Genomic DNA, 19,671 nt, shown 5'->3' with positions numbered 1-19,671 from the left:
GGAGGTGTCGAAGATTACACCCAAACTCTTAACGGATGATGCTGGCACTAATTGCGCCCCCGTAAGAGATGGGAGTTGCCCCCCCAATCCCATATCGTCCCGTCCCAGCCACAGGACCTCTGTCTTCGAAGGATTTAGCTTCAACCGGCTCCCACGTAACCATCCAGCCACAGCTTCCAAACATCTGGCCAGTGTGTCTGGGGCCGAGTCAGGATGGCCATCCATCAACAGATAGAGTTGGGTGTCATCAGCATACTGATGGCAACCCAGCCCAAAACTCCGGACAAGCTGGGCGAGGGGGCGCATAAAGATGTTGAAAAGCATCGGGGAGAGTATCGCACCCTGAGGTACTCCACACACCAAGGAGTGGCGCGATGACAATTCCCCCCCAAGCGCCACCCTCTGTCCCCGACCAGAGAGAAACGAGCGCAGCCATTGAAGGACTGTGCCCTGGATCCCCACGTCGGCAAGGCGGTGGTCCAGAAGTTCGTGATCGACCATGTCGAAAGCTGCTGACAGATCTAGAAGAATCAGCAGCCCCGACCCACCTCGATCCAGCTGTCTACGAAGATAATCTGTTAGGGCAACCAGAGCCGTCTCGGTCCCATGACCAGCGCGGAAGCCGGACTGGAATGGATCGAGAGCTGATGTTTCATCCAGAAACCCACCAAGCTGTTCAGCAACCGCTCTCTCAATCACCTTACCCAGGAACGGAAGATTCGAAACCGGGCGGTAATTGGATAGATCTAAAGGATCTAATGATGTTTTCTTTAAGAGCGGGCGCACCACTGCCTCCTTCAATTCCCCTGGGAATGTCCCAGGGGACATTATTATTATTATTATTATTATGCCTATCTTATTGGGTTGCCCCAGCCACTCTGGGTGGCTTCCAAGTAATTATAACACAGTAAGACCTCAAACATTAAAAACCTTAAACATTAAAAAATACAGGGTTGCCTTCAGATGTCTTCTAAAAGTCAGGTAGTTGTTTATTTCCTTGACATCTGATGGGAGGGTGTTCCACAGGGTGGGTGCCACTACCGAGAAAGCCCTCTGCCTGGTTCCCTGTAACATCGCTTCTCACAGTGAGGGAATCGCCAGAAGGCCCTTGGAGCTGGACCTCAGTGTCCGGGTTGAATGTTAGGGGAGGAGACGCTAGTTTCTAGACACCCTCACACACCCTTCTCTATCCTCCAGGCAAGCATGATCAGAGAATTCAAGGACATATTCCAGCCAGGCAAAAACACTCCCGGTGTGTAGCAGGTTCTGTAAGGTTATGTAGAGAGCCTGAAGGGCTGCATTTATGCCCTGGGCCTGAAGTTCTCCACCCTGCTCTGAAAAGTTCGTTTGTGTGTTTATGGAGTTGCCAAGATGATAAAAACCTGTTGGGTTTTTGTGGTGGAGGAGGTATGTTGGGGGGAAAGTAGAGAATTGTAGAGTGGTTGAGTTGGAAGAGACTACAAGGGTCATCTGGTACAAGCCAATGCAATGCAGGAAACCTTGGCCAACATGGGGCTCAAACCCACAAAAAACTACATATAGTGGTACCTGAGGTTAAGTACTTAATTTGTTCCGGAGGTCCGTACTTAACCTAAAACTGTTCTTAACCTGAAACACCACTTTAGCTAATGGGGCCTCCTGCTGCTACCGTGCCGCCGGAGCATGATTTTTGTTCTTATCCTGAAGCAAAGTGCTTAACATTGGAAAGCAGCTTGATCCATTTATTCCGTTCTCAGTTCAATGTGATAAAAATGATGCTAAGTTCTTTCCCATTCACTGTAATGGGGAATCTAAGCATGTTTATAATGTTTTTCCCTTTTCACAGAAGTGGATGGACTTTGCAGGCAGGTCAACCCCTCCAGGGTGGATTAAGCTTGCCAAATTGTAGAGGCAAGTAGCCAGGGTTTCATGCAGTTCTTAAGGATCAGGTTTAAATTTTGTTGGCTTGCTTTTTTTAAAAGGTTTTTTTTTTCATTTTCTGCCCAAACTGAATGGAATTTGCAGACATAGTCACCATTCTGAGGTGACAAAACCGGTTGCCAAATTTCAGAATGATAGCTGCAAGTGGTTCTCCCACAAGGGCAGACTTTATTATTTTGGGGTTGGTTCAATAGGAATCATTGGGGGCTGGGAAGCATGAATCCCCAGGAAATATAGGGGGGGGATGTCATGAGGGGCCAGTGAAGTCAATGGAAAGTGAGAGCATGGGGGTGTAGTTAGCCGAGGACCTAAATGGTGGCATCGTTTATGGTCTCTAATCGCCTCAGGGTTACTTTGGTGCTGAGTGGACTCTAAATGCATACAATTTTAAGGCTTCATCCCTGCTCTGGCAGAGTAATGCTACATTGACTCCGGGGTCCATAAAGCAAGACCCAACCTTCAAGAAGAAATTGACGGAGCTTTCTCTGAGGACTCCGCAGATGCAGAGATGGCCGAGGGAGGAATGAAAGCAATGGAGGAAGACAGAGAATCGGATGACTACGTAAACAAGACAAGGGAAGCTCTAGCTTCATATTAGACAGGGACCTTGGACCCTTTTGAACAGAAGTTTGGAACGTGAGGGGATGCGGGTGGCGTTGTGGCCTAAACCACAGAGCCTAGGGCTTGCCGATCAGAAGGTCAGCGGTTCGAATCCCCGCAATGGGGTGAGCTCCTGCCAACCTAGCAGTTTGAAAGCATGTCAAAGTGAAAGTAGATAAATAGGTACCGCTCCGGCGGGAAGGTAAATGGCGTTTCCATGTGCCGCTCTGGTTTGCCAGAAGTGGCTTGGTCATGCTGGCCACATGACCCGGAAGCTGTCTGCAGACAAACACCGGCTCCCTTGGCCAGTAAAGCGAGATGAGCGCTGCAACCCCAGAGTTGTTCGCGACTGGACTTAACTGTCAGGGGTCCCTTTACCTTTTGGAACGTGAGAGGATGCGAGGGCAGTGCAACCAGGGCAGCTAAGATGATGCTCTCCATTGATGGTGGTCAGGGATGATGGGTGATGGAGTCCAACAGCATCTGCATGGCATTGGCTACCCCGAAATACGTGGGATATTTAAAAAGCAGTCAAACCAACATGCGGGTTTTGCTAGAGAGGCACATGACAGGAGCTGAAGCTGAAGCTCACAGACTATTTCCTGTAAGTTTGCTAGAGAGGACTCTGTGAGAGACACTTCCACAGTACCCCAACAGGGCGAGGGAATAGCTACCGGTATATATTCTCCTACCTGCCTCTCTTACTTCTTTCCCCATCTCCTTCCATCCCCTCAGCAATGTGAGAACGTCTGCCTGTCTGAGCTCCTATCTCAGACTGCATTTTAAGCTAGGCCTAAGTATTTCACTGTAGCTGAATTACCATTTTAAGTCTGCCTGAACAAAGCTGCTGCATCTGTTACTCTTCAACAAGTATTTTGAGTGAGGAAATGTTATTTTTACTTTTTCCAAGACGGGTTGCGTGATTATTTATTCCCGCCAAGTGGGAGGGGTATAAATAAGAAAATTGTTGTTTTTTTAAGGGGGAGAAAAGGGGGAAATATTAGGAAAATCCAGTCTGCCTTAAGACAACCTGGATTGCTTAAAGTAAAAGGCTAAAACTAAGTTTCCCTTTTAATACACAAAGGGATGCACTCTGCTGAGCTCACAAACACGAGGAAGGAAATATAATATCTAATAAATATATCCTCTCCTAGCATTCCAACAAAATAGACATTTTGGGGAGGGGTGGGGAAAATTGGGAGAAAAAGGGAGGGAAGTTTTTGAAGCTGCTAGAAACTATTGCAATTTGTGTGTTTGGTCCTAGACCGGGCTCTGTGAGAAGCCTTTTGTGTGGCTCCCCTGCCATTCCAGTCGTCTCCCTTCTCCAGACCAGCGAGGGATGCAGCCAACCCGCCATGCACGCACCACGGGTGGCGTTTTCTCTCTGTTTGCAGTCACAACGTGCAGCCGGAGCCCCCGTGGCTGATTTATAATCCCAGAGTGTTATTGCGGCTCGCTCTCCTCCCCCGAATACTAACGGCCTCGGTGGCAGCTGTTTGAATGGAACTTAATTAAAAAACAATCGCGGCCCATTTGGAGGCGAGTGCTAATTCGGAGAGATCAAAGAGCCGCTATCGGGGAGCGGCGGCTGCTCCTGGCGGGCTCCAGGCTCATTCGGAACCTCGTCACACAGAGAGCCGGGACGTGGCTGTCGCCTCGGCGTGGAGCCCGTGGCGGAGCGCGTGTGACGAGGGGAGGAGATGACACGCGGGAGTGGAGGAGGGCAGCCGGGAAGGAGCGCTGCCCAACCCAGTATCCTGTCTCTGTCAAGGGAGGCATTAAACAGCCCTCTTAACTCAGTATATCGCCTCTTTCATGGGAGGACTGAATCACTCTCCTCTAAACCCAGTAGGCTGCCTCTGTCAGTTAGGGATTAAATAGAGCCCTCTGAACCAGACAGTATATATCAGCTCTGTCAAGGGAAGGTTGAATTGCTCTCTTCCAACCCAGTATACTGCCTCTGTCAAGGGAGGAACAGCCCTTTAACTCAGTATCAAAGGAGGATGGAGGGATTAAATAGCCCTCCTAACCCAGTACACTTCATCTGCTGAAAATGACTGCAGCCAGTGGCATAGCATGGGTTGCCAGCACCCAGGGCCTAACGGTGTCCGTGTCATCCAGGAGACTGCAGCTGCAGAGATAAGAAAAGAAGAGTCGTTCTGTTGTCTGGAAAGGTAACTTCCTGGTTCACATGAAAAAGCCATTTTCAACAAAGCCCAGTGACGGAAGCGTGCAGCTGTATTGAGGTTGAGGCAGTATGGAACCTGCGGGCGCCCAAGCCACCACGTCACTCCCAGGAGAGACGCATGGCTCAGGCACACTGCAGGCCCCTTGGTGAGTGCCAGCCCCTACGGTGTGGCTCCCAGTGCCAGCTGCGTTTTGTTACGTTTGTTGACTGAACTAAAAAGTTTCGTGAGCCCAATTTTTTAAAAAATCCTTTTTTAAACTCATATTTTTGTCATTTTGTCACCGCCCCCTCAGCGATGACAACCGGGACGGCCTGCACACCCCGCACCTACCTTCCTCTGCCACTGCACCAAGCACCTCCTGCTCCTGAACTGTGCTGGCTGGTCATTACAGGAACAATTGTTTAGAAACTGGTGCCTGAGTTTTTGGTTTTCCTCTTCCCGCCCTGTCCCTTTCCCCTTGTAAGTTGTGTCTTTTTTAGATTGTAAGCCTGTAGGCAGGGACTGTCTTGTTTTAACTGATCATACGCAAGCCGTTCTGGGAGCCTTGTTGGCTGGTGAGAGGTGCTACAAATTCTCTACATAAATAACATTTGCATAGCTTTCACTGCATGATAGTGTGTTGATTTTCCTGGTTTATGAGTCCTCTTCTTCTTCTTTATTAAATTTGTATACCGCCCTATACCCGCAGGTGTCAGGTCAGTTCACAGGATAAAATAACCATATAAAAACACAAAATACATAATAAAAACCAGAACAACCCAATAACGCTCCCTGCAAAAAACCACATTTTTAAAGGGCATTGAATGTAAGTCAACCAAAGGCTTGGTTAAAGAGGAATGTTTTTGCCTGGTGCCTAAAGGTGTATCATGAAGGTCAAAGGTGGCATATACACCTTAGGTTGAAAGGACAGTTAAAGTGCATGGCTCCTCCCCCCAAATAAAAAGAATATTGGGAACTGTAGTTTGTTAAGGGTCCTGAGAATTGTAGATTTGTGAGGGGTAAACTGCATTCCCCAGAATTCTTTGCAGGAAGACATGTGCTTCAATGTTCTTTAAACACACAGTGTGTGTGCAGTCATAGGAGACTCTCCCCCTGCTTGCCTGGAAATCTTCTCAAAACATCTCTCTGGCGCATGACGTTTCAACACTTGTCGCCTTCCTGCACCCTTTCAACAACATGGCGGCACCTATAAGAACTTTTAAAAAGCTGACGTTCTCTGTACCTAGTGTGAAGTTTGGGCTGCATGGTGGCTGGTGCCCAGTGGCAGGGCAGAAGGCGAGGAGGAGGTAAAACCACCAGATCCAATAATAGGTAGCATTAACCCCTGATCGTTCGATTGATTGGCAGGTAGTTAGGTAAGAAGGTAAGTGAGGCTGCGGTTGGTGGGGCAGTGCCACAATGGATCAGCCTCCGGTTGCACAACTCAGTGGTGCATCATCTTGGCCAGTGGTGGCTTCTCTCTGTTTGCAACCACACTCAGGAGAATCACAACTTCGAAGCCTGCCAATCAGCTGCCTGCTACCAGATACAAATCTCCCGGAAAGGCAGAGCAGATCAATGTGTGTGTGCATGGATTAATTGGGCTTCTCAAGCACTTTCACAGTCCCTTTCTCACCCCCCCTTTCCCCGTGTTTTAAAGACTACTCCAGCTTTGCAAATAATTTCCCAAGGCCCGTCTGCCTGCACCCTCAACTTCACTCCATCTGCTTCCACTTTCACGCTCTTTCTTTTCCCCTTCCCTAAATTCCATCTATCCATCTGCTTAAGGGAGGTGGAGGGAGGAAGCTGCAGGAGGGATGTCACGAATGAATGGATATTATATGTAGGGAAGGGCCGCTGCTCAGTTGTACAGCATCTCCTTTGCATGCAGAAGGTCGCAATTCCCAGCATCTCCCGGAAGGGATCAGAAAGTCCCCTGCCTGAATCTCTGAAGAACGGCTGCCAGTCAGTGTAAACCAGGGATGGAGGACCTCTGGCCCACAGGCTGATTTTGGGGTGCCAGGGGAGTCCAACCTAGCCTGTGAGGCCATTTCCCCCAAACCACACCCACCCACTGACTGACATCACTTGTGATGTCATTGGACGGGCAGATGGGCAAGGTTAAATTCTGATGCCTTGGCTGCCCATAGCTATTTCCCAGCAGGGGAACAGGGGCTGGATTTAACCCCCAATCGTCAGCTGACGAGTGGGGGTGAAATCCTGCTTAGTTCAGCCAGATTCCGTACAAATCCTGATTCAGAAGGCAGTTGGCAAGGGAAACCCTTTTAACACATATTGCCAGGTCAGATATTATGAAAACAATAACACAATATGGACTTCAAACCGGTTCTGGACGATGTATCAGTATATTGCCTAGCCCTAGGAGGCATCTATCACAAATCACGATGGATGTGTGTGTGCCATGCAGAAATCACAATGTGAGAAAAACCTTGCAGCCAGCCGATGCTTCTCTTGACTCCTGCAGCCCCTCTTAACTCTGCTGGCGCAGCTCTCTCCTGCCTCACGCAGGGGGGCAGCGAATCACAAGATCAGGTGCCGGCAAAAAACACCATGCAGGACAAACAGTGAAGTCAGCCAATGCCTCTACGTAGCTCCATCCTTATTTCAGACATCTGTATATCATGATGTTTAGCTGGTGGTATATATCATATCATGGTGTTGAAAATCAGATATCGCCCAGCCCTAAACCCGCCCCTCCCATTTTAGCAGAGGATTGCCCTGAGTTTGTGTGCACCCGACTCCTATAATCCCTGGATCCAGCAAGTGTTAGAATTTAATTTAAGGCTTGGGGTGCTAAACTGTGCACCAGACACTTCTAATCCCAGGATCCAGCAAGTGTCAAAAGCAAATTAAGCCAGGCTAGTTTCCTGTGTTGAGGTGATTGCCTGGCCATGAAGAGGACAAAGGATCAGGAGGGTTGTGCCAGATGGCAAATGGGTGTGGCCCTCCTCCCTCAAGAGAAAAAGCAAGGGTTTATAGTAGTGAGGTTATGGCTGTGATGTGAAATAGAAGCAAAGGCTGCTGGCTGGAAAGACTCAGAGAGAGAGAGAGAGAGAGAGAGAGAGTCTCTTGATTTCTGCAGGGATCCAAGGCTGTGGCTATGGGAGAAGCAATACCTTCTTAAGATGTTAATGCTGGGAGTCCCTCCATCGCAGGCTCAGGTTGTATATACAGTGGTACCTCGGGTTAAGTACTGTACTTCATTCATTCCAGAGGTCCATTCTTAACCTGAAACTGTTCTTAACCTGAAGCACCACTTTAGCTAATGGGGCCTCCTCCTGCCGCCGCGCCACCAGAGCACAATTTCTGTTCTCATCCTGAAGCAAAGTTCTTAACCCGAGGTACTATTTCTGGGTTAGCGGAGTCTGTAACCTGAAGCGTCTGTAACCTGAAGCGTCTGTAACCTGAGATACCACTGTAGATGTAAATAAACCATATATCCTAAAGATAGCAGAGTCTCCCCTGTCCCTCATTCCAAAGTGTAAATTCCTGGAACCCCTTGAATCTCACACCACTCAGAGATTGGGGTGGCGTACAACAGTATATAGTACCCCCAAGATGTGGTGGTATTAAGTATTAGGCTGGGACCTGGGAGACCAGAGTTCGAATCCCTGCCCGGCTGTGAAGCTTACTGGGTGCCCTTGGGCCAGCCACTGCCTCTCGGCCTAACCTACCTCACAGGGTTGTTGTGGGAATTAAATGTGTGCCACCTCCTTGAGCTCCTTGGAGGAAAAAGGTGGGATAGAAATGCAATAAATAAATAAAAATTTAAAAGCCACCACATTGTCATGGGTAAATGCCCCAGACAGGCAGCAAGTTTCTGGTTATTATCACCAGGAATGGCAGAAGGGAAGACGGGAGGGTTGAACTGGGCAATGTTGGGTCGGATCCACAGCCCCAGATTTCCCACCCTATTCTTTGTGGTTGAAGAAGAAGAAGAGTTTGGATTTGATGTCCCGCTTTATCACTACCTGAAGGAGTCTCAAAGTGGCTAACATACTCCTTTCCCTTCCTCCCTCAAAACAAACATCCTGTGAGGTGAGTGGGGCTGAGAGACTTCAGAGAAGTGTGACTGGCCCAAGGTCACCCAGCAGCTGCATGTGGAGGAGCGGAGATGTGAACCCAGTTCACCAGATTACGACTCCACTGCTCTTAACCACTACACCACACTGGCTCTCAAAGAAGCATTATGGGGCATTTCACAAAACATTCTCCCCAGCAGTCCAGGAGAGCCTGACAAGGAAAACCCTTAGATGATTTCTCAGGCAGGGAAGCGAGGCATTTTGACCGAGAGCAGGTGGACGTCTGTGCCAAACAGCTAAAAGGGCAGGTTTGTGTGTGCTTGTGATTTTCTCAGAGCAGGTGGTGGGCAACTTGCAGCCCAAAGGCCATGTGCAGCCCCTCAGCCTCATTATGCAAAGCTGTCAGTTCAGACTTCAGGGAAAGGGGAACGTTTCCCTTTCCTGGCAGCCCGCTGGGTGGAGAAGGGGAGAGAGCGAGGGCAAGGGGGAAGAGCGAAGAAAGAGAGGCAGCAAGAAAGGGGAGGCAGAGAGAGCATGCAAGCGAGGAAGGAGGTGGAGGAAGGAGTGAGAAGGGAGGAAGGAAAGAGGATGTGGAAGAAACAGGGAGAAAGAGACAGGGTGGCAGAAAATGCTAGAGAGAGTGGAGTGGCAGGAAAGGTGAGGAAGGGTGTGGCAGAAAATGGGGGGGGGGGAGAGTATAGAATCATAGATGACCCACAAGGATCATCCAGTCCAAACCACTGCAATGCAGGAATCATTAGGAAATGTCTCAAGAAAGGGGTACTGATTTTCATTCCTCTTCCTTGATACAGGAGACATAGAGTTTACCCAAAAAAGGTTAGAGTATTTTCATCGCCGAAGAATCGATGCTTTTGAATTACAGTGCTGGAGGAGACTCTTGAGAGTCCCATGGACTGCAAGGAGATCAAACCTATCCATTCTTAAGGAAGTCATCCCTGAGTGCTCACTGGAAGGACAGATCCTGAAGCTGAGGCTCCAATACTTTGGCCACCTCATGAGAAGAGAAGACTTCCTGGAAAAGACCCTGATGTTGGGAAAGATGGAGGGCACAAGGAGAAGGGGACAGCAGAGGAAGAGATGGTTGGATAGTGTTCTCGAAGCTACCAGCATGAGTTTGACCAAACTGCGGGAGGCAGTGGAAGACAGGAGTGCCTGGTGTGCTCTGGTCCATGGGGTCACGAAGCGTTGGGCACGACTAAACGACTAAACAACAACAAATTTCACACTAGCTAGGAGCCCTCATGATAGCTTCACAATAGTAGCCGATTGCTGCAATCAAATGCCCATGTATTGAACTTTTGCACCCGTAAAAAAAGAAAGGAAAAATGGGTACCTTTGACCACTCTTGGGTCTGTGCCTCCGTCTTGCTGCTGAATAGTTGCCCACACCTGCCCTAGAGCAGTGGAGGTGTGGTTCCCCCATGCCCGAGTGATCGTAGTGGTACCTTTAGCTCCTCTGCTCTGCCATCCCCCAACCCCCTCGGGCCTTGGCCTGGGCCTTCCCTGAGCCAGCGTTTTATTATGGGCACTATTGAAATTCATGTTGAGCAGCGGAGCGCAGCCGAGAGTGCAGCCGGAGCACGCCAGACGCTAATGCTGCGCAGCCGAGATTGATAGAGGTCTGGAGTTTAATAGAGCACCCTCGCTTTTCTTTTGTCAGCCGCGAATGGGTTCCTCAAGGTCCAGGCGGGAAATTGCTTTTGCAAAGGGAAGGAGAAGAAGAAGAAGAAGAAAATGCACGCACGCACACACACACACATGGGCGCAGCCAGAAATTCAAAACACCAAAAGCGCAGAGATAAAGAGCTACTCCAAGGCTGTCGGTTCCTCCTCACCCCCAAGGAGGGGAAGAGATTAAGGAGGGAGTGGCAGGCAAGTGAGCTGAAAATGGGCGCCCCCGTCCATCTCTGCAGAATACTGTGCAAGGTTGATGCTTGTCGTGCAGAGGCCGGTGCGGAGGCTGTCCTTGGATGCCTCTTTGATCACAAAATCAAACAGGGGAGGGGGCTCAGCTGAGCGGCAAAACACCTGCTTTGTATGCAGAAAGTCCCTGGTTCAATCCAAGTCATCTCCAGGTAGGACAGGGACCGTCCCCTTGTCTGACACCCTGGAGAGTCCCTGCCAGTTACCAAACTAGGTAGACCAATAGTCTAACTCACTGTACATTCTTAATATTTGCTGATGAGCTCTTTTTGGGAGCGCTGGACCCCGGCCGATAGATATTTGGCCTTCGTTCCTGCCTGGCTCTTGGTTCTGAATATCCCCAGTTGCCAGATTAAGCGAAGAGAAGTTTTGCTTATTGCTTCAATATCTTGCCCGTCGTAAATGCCTGGATCAATTAGATTTCTTTATAAGGAAACAGGAGCGGTTCTCTAATAGCACATCAGCATTTTGCAGACATTGTGCGTTCCGATTTTGAATGGGAAAGGGGTCTCGCTGTCACCATCCCAATTTGAAATTCTAGAATTCAGGTTTGCCTGCGTTCCAGTGTTTCTATGAACAAATAGGACTGGATCTTATTTGAACGAAATCTCAACTTCTTAGGATGTGGTGTTTATTCTGTACTAGAAAAGTTGTGCTGGAGAGACTTCTGGATCAGACCAAAGACTCATGAGGTCTAGCATCCTGTTCTCACAGTGGCCACCCAAGTACCACAAGCAAACCCTGAGCAGAACAGCAATTTCCCCACTTGTGAGTTTCAGCAGCTGACATGAAAGTGGAAATCACAGCCATTGTGCCTGGAGATTGTTCATAGCCTTCCCTTGCTTCCTGAATCTGTCTAATCCTCTTCCAAAGCCCTCCATGTTGTTGGCCACATCTAGTGGGAGTGAGTTCCATAGTTTAACTAAGCCCTGCTTGAATAAATCCTTCCTTTGGTCTCTTCTGAATTTCGCAACTTTCAGCTTCGCTGGATGATCTCAGAATCTAGTATCACGAAAGAAGAAAAACCTAGCTCTATTCACTTTCACTACAGCATGCAAGATTTTAAGGCACCTCTTTCTCGCCTTTTTTCTAAAGAGCCCCAATGTTGTAACTTTTCCTCACCCTTTAAAAATTTTCTTGCCCTTTTCTGAATGTTTTCCAGCTCTACAATACCCAGAGGTGGCCAGAACCGTGCACAATATTCCATAGATTGGTATAAAGACTTGATGAAACCAGCAGTTTGGTTTTTTGGTCCCATTTCTAATGACCCCCAACATGGAATGGACCTTGTTCACAGCTGCTGCATTGTGGGCTGACATTTTTAGCAAGCTTGACCCCTTGACCCCAAGGTCTCAGTCCTCATCGGTCACCTCCAGTTCAGACTTGACTAATGGATATATGATGTTACGCCCCATTGTACCTCACTATATGCTCAGGCTGAATTGTATTCACCATTTTACTGCCCATTCTGCCGGAGAGATCTTTTTGGAGCCTTTCACAATCCCATCTTGTTTCAATGTTCCTGAACAAAACTGGTATCGGCAGCAAACTTGGGGGCCGCACTGCTCACTCCTAACTCCAGACCATTTGTGAGCAAGTTAAAAAGCACACATCCCACCAGTGGCCTAGCTGGGGGGGAGGGGCTGGGGGTGCAACCAGGTGCCCCCATGGCAGGGGAAGCTGGGTCTGGCCTTCAGGGCAGGGGCAGCGATGACAGCAGCTCCTTCTCCTAAGGTTCAATCTGTTTGTGATTGATTGGTGGATAGAAAAGTCCCCGTGAGAATTTGCCAGCAATATTTTAGCATGAATGTATTGTGGTAGACCCACTTTTGGAGGCAATGTTATCTAAGATGCACAGTTTTGGAAAGCAATTTCCCCTAATATAATGCATCTTGTCATAGTTTAATGAATGTGTATGCATTTTTATGCCCGCATTACCTGCGCACGTGCATTTTTGCACACATATCTTGACTGGAGAGCTGCATTGCAAAATTCAGAGATGTGCAGATTTCGAAGGATGGCTGCAGTTCAGATCATTTTTGTTTTGCAAAGTGCAAATCGGGCAGGCTTCCCTTTGCATGCAAACTGAATGGGATTTATTTCCCTTTGCCCCTTTTAAAGGTAAAGGTACCCCTGCCCGTACGGGCCAGTCTTGACAGACTCTAGGGTTGTGCGCCCATCTCACTTAAGAGGCCGGGGGCCAGCGCTGTCCGGAGACACTTCCGGGTCACGTGGCCAGTGTGACATCGCTGCTCTGGCGAGCCAGAGCCGCACACGGAAATGCCGTTTACCTTCCCGCTAGTAAGCGGTCCCTATTTATCTACTTGCACCCGGAGGTGCTTTCGAACTGCTAGGTTGGCAGGTGCTGGGACCGAACAATGGGAGCGCACCCCGCCGCGGGGATTCAAACCGCCAACCTTTCGATCGGCAAGCCCTAGGCGCTGAGGCTTTTACCCACAGCGCCACCCGCATCCCTTTGCCCCTTTTAGCTTGGCCCAAATGTTCGTACGGGGATCCCTGTGGGGTCGTGGTCTCTTCCAACTCCACGATTCTATAAACTCCCAGCCAGATGCAGTTGGTTCCCTTCTTCCTTACCAATTTGATTTATTCTTTTGCTCTGGAGAGGGGGAACTATTTCTCAGCCTTAATCCTAACTTAGCCTGAGGCTCTCCTGGCTGCTTGGAATTGGGCCTTCCTTTTTAGTCCTTTTTCCCACCGTTGGCTCCCTTCACTGCACTAAGCCAGATTTGCTTCTCTTAATCTTTCCCCCCAGAACCAAGTCCCTCCAGAGCCCTTATTATTTCGGTAGGTCTCCCCACACTCCCTTCCCCCTGCTGCAGTCTCTCTCTCTCCCTCTCTCTCTTTGAACTGCCTCCATCCTGTCAGCCGTTGCCAATAATGAGATGCCCAGAACACACTATGCACAGTGCGTGTGATGCTCTCTCTCTCTCTCTCTCTCTCTCTCTCTCTCTCTCACACACACACACACACACACATCCCAGTCTCTCTCCCAGGTGTGGTTCAGCTGCAGAGAGCTGCGGTCTCTCTGCCTCTGTGCTCTGGAACGTGATGGTTCAGCACGTGCCGTTTCCCCGGCTGCTTTGACAGGTCGGCAGCTTCGTCCCCTCCCAACCAGCCTTCCCTCTTTGCAACGCAATGTCTTTTCCTCCCTCCCTTGCACCCTTCCCTCAGCACCCACAACCTTCTTAGCAAGCGAGCTTAGAAGGCTGGATAAATTGGCACAGGGGTGGGGAGCTCCTAGCATCACCCCAAGCCTCTCTACCTGGCCCTCGGGACTCGCCACACCCCTCCCTAGTCCTGCACCACACCCTCTTTGAATGTTTTGGCCTAGCTGAGGGGCCGGCCTGTCCATAAGCAGAGGGAGGCAGCTGCCTCAGGCGGCAGAATCCAAGGAGAGCTTCCAGAAGTTTGACAGGGTGAAATCTGCCACTACCAGAGGTGGCATTTTTATTACAGTCGTGCCTTGGAAGTTGAACGGAATCCATTCTGGAAGTCCATTCAGGTTCCAAAATGTTCGTAAACTGAAGCGCAGCTTCTGATTGTCTGCAGGAAGCTCCTGCAGCCAATCAGAAGCTGCAGAAGCTCCATCGGATGTTTGGCTTCCAAAAATAGTTCGCAAACCGGAACAGTCACTTCTGGGTTTGTGGCATTCAGGAGCCAAAACATTCGAGAACTAAGCTGTTCGAAAACCAAGGTACGACTGTATTATTATTATTATTATTATTATTATTATTATTATTATTATTATTATTATTATATTTGGCCCACGCTTCCCCATCAGGTCCCAGTGAGGGTCAAAACAATTTTACTTACCTTTATGTTGCATTTATACACCGCCTTTTCCTCCAAGGTTCTCTCCCTTCTCATTTAATCCCCACAACCACCCTGTGAGGTAGTTTAGGCTGAGTGCTAGTGACTGACCGTGCAGTGAGTCTCATGGTGAAGTGGGGGTTCGAACCCTGATCTCCGAGGTCCTAGCCCAACTCTCTAATCCCTGCACCACATTAGTTCAGCAATGAAATAACTGACTCCAGTTCACAGGAACTTGGGGCAGAGCTTTCAATGTGGCTGCCCCTTTCTGTGGAACAGCGTCACAGTCAAGATGTGATATGAGTGGCCACTAGTTGTACTTTTTGGGGGGCGGGGCTGGCAGAATGAAGACATTTATGTTTCAACACACTTTCCTAGGAGAGAGAAAAAGAAAAAGGTGTTTGTGTTTAGTGCTTTAAAAGCTATATTCTTTAAACTGTTTATAAAGCTACCAGTATTTTTAGGGTTGTTGTATTTATGGCAAAAGACCTTGAGAGTCATGGGGAAGGAAACCAATTTGTAAATTAACATGATGATGATGATTTAGCAGCATCTGCCTTTGGTTTAACAATCCCTGAACTTATTTTAACTTCTGATTGACTTACACAGTCAAGGGGTGAATCTGAGGTTGCAAAGAGTTATAGGTACAGCTGCGACGCTTAATCGATTTAGATGAATTGATCAGAAACATCTCGATCAGCTAAAAAGCTGCCCCCAATTAGTTTTGCTTGTTTGCTTGCTTTTGAACCTTATTAACGACATGAGTCCTTACAAAAAGGGCAGAGGGCAAACGTCAACGAGCAGCAGAGGCGTCCCTAGGGGTTTGCGAAACCAACCCTTGATAGGGGCACAAAAACCACCTATCAGACTGTGGCGTGTGTGACGTTTACGTGTGTGATGGAGCGCTGCCACCATCGTGGCAAGATCAAATGTAGGAGAAGCTTCCCATTCTTCCCATACTGTGCCACAAAGGCTTGCAGCAAAGTTTTGGGGGTGGGTGAGGGTGCCGACACAGCTCCTAGCAAGGGACCCTAGACATGCCACCTCTCACACAGGTACATTTGCAGAGCCTCCTGCGACTACCATAAAGCCAATGCGCAGTTCACCAGGTTGCTTTTTGCTTCAGGATTCTCGCCTCCAATCAGATTCAAACCTAATTGATTATTTAACTTAGTCCATCCTCATCAACTGATGGCACAAACTGCAGCATTTCTGCTTAGAAGTCCTGCTTGGGACTGGCTGGCTGGCTGGCTAGCTGGTCCTCTGCTGGGGGTGGGGACACACTGAGATCAGAGGCGGAGCTACCGGCACCCAGAGTGGTGCAGGGGCGGGGCTAGCTGGCCCACAGGGGCGGGGCTGGCCATCCACACAACGAGCGCCCCTAGCCGCCTGCTGCCTGCACAGTGCGTGTCGGGGGCACCGCTAGCTGCCCACGGCAGCATCGTCCCTAGTGGCCCGCCGCCTGCACAGGGAGCCGGGTGGGGTGGGGGTGGCACAGCAATGTCGCCCGCCCTCGCGGCTGACACCCGGTGCGCACCGCACCCCCGCACCCGCCTTCCTTCACCAGTGACTGAGATGCTTCCCAACTTTAAAATTCTATGCTTTAAGGACTCCTATTGGACAGTAGAAGAGGCTGCCTCAGGAGGTGTGTGTGTATGTGTGGGGATCTTCTCCTTTGCTTAACAGACTTTTAGAAAATGTCTGAACGCACCCCTATATAGGGAAGTTTTTAAGGCTTGTTGGAAGTCTCCCACTGTGGCAACCCTGTCAGATGGGCGGCATATAAACAATGATGATGATGGTTGTTGTTGTTATTGGTAGGATGAAACAATCGCTGTCCTTGAAGCAAGTCCTCTGTCCAGCGACAGGTGGAAAGAGATTAAACAGCTCTGTCAAGAGGGTCTGTTTGAAAGAATTTCAAAAGTAACTGCTAAGCTATACCCTCCTTGGGCATAAACAAATGAAGTTCCTTTTAAAAGTGCCTCGTCTTTACTTAGACCCTCTGGGCGAGGGGCGAGGAGTCACAGGCTCCCCTTCTCCTGTTTGTAACATCCCACTAGTAGTAAACAACCACACTACCATGAACAGTTAATACAAAACCTCTGCTGGGACTTAGCCAATAACACACCCTAGCGCCCATTCCTAAGTGAGGGATCTTGTTACATCAGTGTGACCATTTCCCTTAACAGACCAGCATCTACCGGTTTGGGCATGTTTTTGGAGCCAAGAGATGCCTTGTAAATTGCCTTCCAATCCACACCTTGGTCCGGGAGGAGCAGATCAGGTCAGTTTGCATTGGAATTCACAGGAAGCAAAGCCCTTGAGCATCTCTGGTGTAAAGTACCTTGAATGCCTGGTCTCTGTATCAGATGGTGTGTTCAGCCCCAGCCTCAGGAGGATAGCAATGTCTTTGCTGCACAAATAGGCACTTAGATGATGCAACTGAGAAGTGTTGACCTTGTTTTGCTTTGGCACGGTCAGCAAAGACATCCGTGTTCACGAGTTGGAAAATTCAGCCCTTCCCGCTAGCAAACATGGAGCACAATCTGCAGACGCCCCATTGAGCTGAATGGGTGGGGGGAATAACTGGCCTCTTGCACAGCTACCATTTAGTGGTTTGCACAGGGGTGCCCAATCCAGTTCAGGACCTGATCCAGAGTAACTCCACTTTGACATACCCACCCTGAACTGGATCTGAGCCATGAACTGAGTTTGATCAGTGTTGATTAGATATGTGGTCGGGGAAAGTAGCTTGTGTGTGTCTCCTTCTCTCCTCCTTCCTTGCAGCTTAAATCCACCCCCTGTCCAGTCACTTTGCAGCCCTGGATCACTCTGGGTAGATCTGAGGTGAGCCAGAGTGATCTGGGGCTTCCTTATCCTGATGTGGCCAGATCTCAGGTGCCAAGCGTGCCTTCCTCTTAGCACGTTTCTCCCTTGCGTCCTGAGTTCGAGTGTCTTCAAAGCCCATGACACCTTTGGTAAAGGCTGTTCTCCAACTGGAGCACTCGCAGGCCAGTGTTTCCCAGTTGTCAGTGTTTATACTACATTTTTTTTAGATTTGCCTTGAGACAGTCTTTGAACCTCTTTTGTTGACCACCACCATTACGCTTTCCATTTTTAAGTTTGGAATAGAGTAGTTGCTTTGGAAGACGATCATCAGGCATCCGCACAACATAACCAGTCCAACGAAGTTGATGTTGAAGAATCACTCGAACTCAGGATGCAAGGGAGAAACGTGCTAAGAGGAAGGCAAATCCACATGCTTGGCAAATCCACACCGTGATCAACTCCCGCCTGGAAACCAGTGTCCCCACTGCGGAAGGACGTGTGGATCCAGAATTGCCCTCCCAGTCACTTACGGACTCATTGTTAAAACCGTGTTTATGGAAGACAATCTTAGTCAGCTACGAGTGATCGCCAAAGAAGAAGAGAAGACCACGTTGGCCTGATTTGGTTCAGGATATGGGATTTGGCCAGATCTGATGCACAGCCCTACTACCATTCTTGAACACTGTGAACTCTTTTTCATTGGAGGTTTTAAACAGATGTTGGATAGTCACATGTCAGGGATCCTTTAGTTGTGATTCCTGCATTGCAGGCGGTTAGACTAGATGACCCTTGGGGGTCCCTTTCAACTTCATAGTTCTATGATTCTGTGATTTCACCTTGGATCTGTGCAGGATAACTTTCCAGTGCAATGCAATTTTTTGTGTGCTGAGGACGGCCTGGAGCTGGAGCTGACCCACAATTTCCCAAGAGACATTTGTTTTTGCAAAAAAATTCAGACCACATTCAACCATACATTTTGCCAGACGTAATACAGTCATCACTTAACTCAAGTCAACTTAATATTGCTCTTTTTACCCGCTCAGTCACAGATTTTATTCCGCCTCCCTTTTTATTTTTGTAGGGATGTCAGAGAATTCCGCTGGAAAAGGAATTGCTGGGGTTTCGCATCTTTGTGGTCAGCTGTGGAAATACAGCCCTGCCGATATGATCAGTATTGGTTCAGGTGGTTTTTAAGTCCACGGATGATACATAATTAATGACTTTCTTTACATTGTTTCAATGTTTCCTTTGCATTGAAATGAATGCAAGCTTATTGTAAATACTTACGTAATAGTGGGCAGTGGGAAGAATAACATAGTATCTGACCAAAGCTGAACTGCAGCAGTATGGAAACGGCGCCGATTGTGCCAAATACAGGATGGAATGGAAATTGCAGCCTTCTTGCATATTGTGTGAGAGATAAAGAAATAGCCATTTTGCTTATGATCAATTCTTGCACATTCGTTATAATCAGTAAAAATCTTGAAGCAGGGGGATAAATCAATGGACTTGAGTTGTGGCTATTGAATAGGACTTACTTGGATGTCACCCTCTGCCCCAGTTCCACGGCCAGAGTGACCACCTACCCCTTATTCCTTGGTGAGACCATCTCTACCTCAGAGGCAGAAGAAGAGTAGGGATAAACCTGCTGGATCATGTCAGTGGCCCACCTAGTTCAGCATCCTGTTCTCACAGTGGCCAACCAAACACTTGTGGGAAACCCACAAGCAGGATTTCGGCACAAGAGCCCTCTCATCTCCTGTGGTTTTCACCAACTGGAATTCAGAAGTGTTGCTGTCTCCAGCTGTGGAGATAGAGCTTAGAAGAAGAAGAAGAGTTTGGATTTGATACCCCGCCTTTCACTCCCTTTAAGGAGTCTCAAAGCGGCTCACATTCTCCTTTCCCTTCCTCCCCCACAACAAACACTCTGTGAGGTGAGTGGGGCTGAGAGACTTCGAAGTAGTGTGACTGGCCCAAGATCACCCAGCAGCAGCATGTGGAGAAGCGGGGAAGCGAACCCGGTTCCCCAGATTACAAGTCTATCGCTCTTAACCACTACACCACACTGGCTCTTAGCCATCACGGGGGCAGTTGTAATAGTCATCTCCTCCATGAATTTGTCTATTCCTCTTTTAAAGCCATCCAGGTTGGTGGCTCTCACTGGGAGCGAGTTCCATAGTTCAACTATGTGCTGTGTGAAGAAGTAATAATAATAATAATTTATTACTTATACCCCGCCCATCTGGCTGAGTTTCCCCAGCCATTCTGGGTGGCTTCCAACAGAATATTAAAAACACGATAAAACATCAAACATTAAAAACTTCCCTAAACATGGCT

This window comes from Podarcis tiliguerta (genome assembly GCF_965153285.1).
Source record: "Podarcis tiliguerta genome assembly, chromosome: 16".
NCBI lineage: Eukaryota > Metazoa > Chordata > Lepidosauria > Squamata > Lacertidae > Podarcis > Podarcis tiliguerta.
This window is presented reverse-complemented; position numbering follows the sequence as displayed.